We start from the raw sequence: 3,526 nt of genomic DNA on the forward strand, positions 1-3,526 counted from the left end.
GTGGGTGTCATCATGGTGACTTGCTGGGTGAACAGACAAATACTTTAGAGTGCAGTCGCTGTGGCTCCGGTGCTCCCCCTTATGTGTCCCCACTCACCAGAGTTGAACACCCCTGCAGGGGTAACAAGCGTGGGTAAGACTTTCCACCAGGCGCTCCTCAGCTTAGATCTCCAGGCACTCGATTATCCCAACGTTTTCTTTAAATTCCACAGCGGGGCAAACAGTAGAGTAGGCTGCTCTCCTTACACACTTTATCTGTAGTCTGACCAGTCTTTTGGTTTGGTAGTAAGTGTCCTTACAGTTGCACAAACTTGAATCCAAAATCAGGGATAAGCAGCCATGCTCCAATATACCTCCTCACACATAGACACACACTCTCTCGATGGGAGGGATGTGCAAGAGAAAGTGGGCCGGAGAGAAGGGGATGTCTATCCCCAAAACTTCTTTAACCTGATCTCTAACGTCTTCCCAGAAAGGCGCAATTATAGGGCATTCCCACCACAAATGTAAAAGGGTTCCTCGACCTCCACATCCCCGCCAGCACCGGTCAGAGATGGCAGGATACATCCGTGCCAAATCCACGGGGACCCTGTACCAGCGCGACATCAACTTGTAATTTGTCTCTTGCGTTTTAGAGTCAGTCGCGCTGGAATGAGTCATCTGATATAAATGAGTCAGTTGAGGACCCGTGAGCTCTTGCCCCAGGTCTCTCTCCCATGCCCGTATACAGACGGGTTTGGACACAGAGGCCGAGGACCCCAGCAGTTGGTACAACTCTGAGACCATTTGTGAGATTGGTTCATCCGCTATGAACAGGCCCTCAAAGGGCGTAAGCAACGTAATATCTCTTATTGAGCTACCAGTCTTTTCAAAAAAGTGGTGCAGCTGCCTATATCTCCAAAAATTCATTTGCGGTTTACCGGGCCTGCCCCTTAAGGATTCGTAGGGTAACAGTTTGCCATTTCTTAACAGTTTCCCACAGCTAGCATTCTTGTCGTCAACCCATTTTCCAAAGAAGTCTGTGTCCTCCCCGGGGGGGAACCAAAGGTACCCACCCAGCGGCGCCAGCGGGGACACAGGGGGGGCCAGACCAAATATGCGGTTAATTTTGTCCCACATCCTGAGCGATAGATGCGTCAGGGGGGACGTGTCCCTTGACAGCCCCCTGTGTTCCCCCGAGAGCCATGGGGCATACGCCAGATTCCTTCCAGCCATGTATTTTTCCATTGTAACCCATATTTTGGATCGGTCGTGAAAGCGCCAATTTAGGAGCCTCTGGAGGGCTATGGCCCGATAGTATCTCAATAAGTCAGGGACGCCCAAACCACCGGAGCAATTTGGGCGTTTCAGGACCCCTAATGCTATGCGTGGCTTCTGGGAGTTCCATATGAACTTAGTGAACATGTGGGACATGTGAGCGAAGAAGGTCTTGGGTAGGGATATAGGGAGCATCTGCATGTAAAACAAGATCCTAGGAAGGACGTTCATTTTTATAACGTTTACTCTCCCCAGCCAGGTGAAGGCGGTTTTCGTCCAGTGTTGCAAGTCTTGTTTGACAGCAGATATTAACTTAGGGTAGTTCATCGCGTACAGCGTGTCAAGACTGTCTGTTAGTTGTATGCCTAAATAACGGAGGGAGGTTGTAGCCCACGTAAAGGGGAATTCTGATTTCAGTCGGTCCGCCAGGTTTGGGGATAAGCATATGGGCAGGATTTCAGACTTCGAGTAGTTAATTTTAAAGTTCGAAAGTGTCCCGAAATGTTGAAGCTCCTTCAGCAAGACTGGCAGCGAGATAAAGGGGTTTGTTAGGTGGAATAGTACATCATCTGCATAGGCAGAAAGCTTATGTTCCACAGTGCCCACTGTCAGGCCTGTGATGTCCGCGTTCGCCCTCACTCCACGCAACAAGGGTTCTAAAGCCAATGCGAAGAGAAGGGGCGAAAGCGGACACCCCTGTCTTGTGCCATTCCTGATCAGGAACGTGGAGGAGAGAGTGCCATTTATCTTGACCTGTGCACTAGGATCTGTGTATAGGGCCTGTATCCAAGTTAACATCTTGGAGCCTAAACCTAATGTGTCAAGTACTGCGCGTAGGTAGGACCAGTCGATGCGATCAAACGCTTTCTCTGCATCCGTAGAAAGTATTAGGTATGAAAAGGGGTCTTCCTGCGTCTTGGCCCAGTGAATGAGCTGGATCGCTCAAATGGAGTTATCCCTGGCCTCCCTACCAGTTATGAAGCCTGTTTGGTCAAGGTGGATTACTAAGGGTATGAGGTGTTTTAGTCGGTTTGCCAGGATTTTTGTGCCAGTCTTATTTAAATACATCAAAGATGGCTGATGGTATGCCTGATGAAGGAGCATGCAACCTCCTGTACCAGTGGACGTCCAGCTGACAAATCTCTCCTGCGCCCTCCACAGTCAGCCCGGGACACCGGAACCCACCGGCGCCGCCTAGCCAGACAGGATCGCACTACACGGAGCTGCCCTGGACTCCTGTGAAAATGGACAGCGTTGCTAAATTTCATGATGTGCCTGCATACAACCACTTTCTAGTGAGTTTTTAAAAATTTGCGCTTAAAGTCTGTTACTTTTAATACTACACTCAGATTGGCGCTGTTCTGTTTCCACTACCAGAGTAACTTCTGCTCTACAGCTAGCTGCCTTTCTAGTGTGGATTTCCAGATTATTATCATCCCTGAGGTCTTTACTCAGGAAACATGGACTTTTTAACTGGACTCATTTTTATCTTTATTAACTATTCATTTTCCAATCCTTGCCTTGGTTTGAATGATTTTTAATACATCTCTGATGCTTAAACCAGGATTATACCATCTCCTTACCTACTTTTTCTTTTGTACACACAATCCTTATTTATATGGTCCAAGGATTGACTCACCCTTAGCAATACCACTGCCCAGTTGGGAGTGCCTTGGCACGACAAATAATATTGTTGTCTTGATGTAAAAAGTTAACTTCAGCAGTTCCTGCCCCCATCTAGTCCTATGATACCAGCCACTCGCTGCTGTGCTCTACACCTGTGTAAGGTAGGAGAGTTCTACCTACACAGTGTGCGTTTTTGTGTCTATGGGGAAAAGGAAACTTGCTATGGAGGGGGGGGGGGGGGGGGGGCAGAGGACACTATGGAAGTGATGTTAAGGGGGAACAGAGGACACTGCAATGGGGGGACTCCACCCCTGGGGGCAGGGACCCCTTCTTACCTGGGGACAGGAACCCCACCTCCAGACCATGGTGGCTGGCGTCAGCCACCCTTGGGTGCCAGGATGGGGTAGTTAGCAGTAAAATCTGAATCCCCAGCCACATGCTCCCTGGCTTTCTATTAGTGAAGCACCTTAAAGTGATGTAAACCTGTACTGTTATTTTTACCATGTTAAGATTATTATTTATATTCATTTAATAGCAGGTGAATGCATCCCTCCATGCATGTACATACATTGAATCAAGCCATTAAGTGGAAAAAGGTTGCTGACCCCCGGCTTTAGACGATCATTAAAATAACAGAATCATG

The sequence above is a fragment of the Rana temporaria genome, chromosome 12 (genome assembly GCF_905171775.1).
Source record: "Rana temporaria chromosome 12, aRanTem1.1, whole genome shotgun sequence".
NCBI classification, from domain to species: domain Eukaryota; kingdom Metazoa; phylum Chordata; class Amphibia; order Anura; family Ranidae; genus Rana; species Rana temporaria.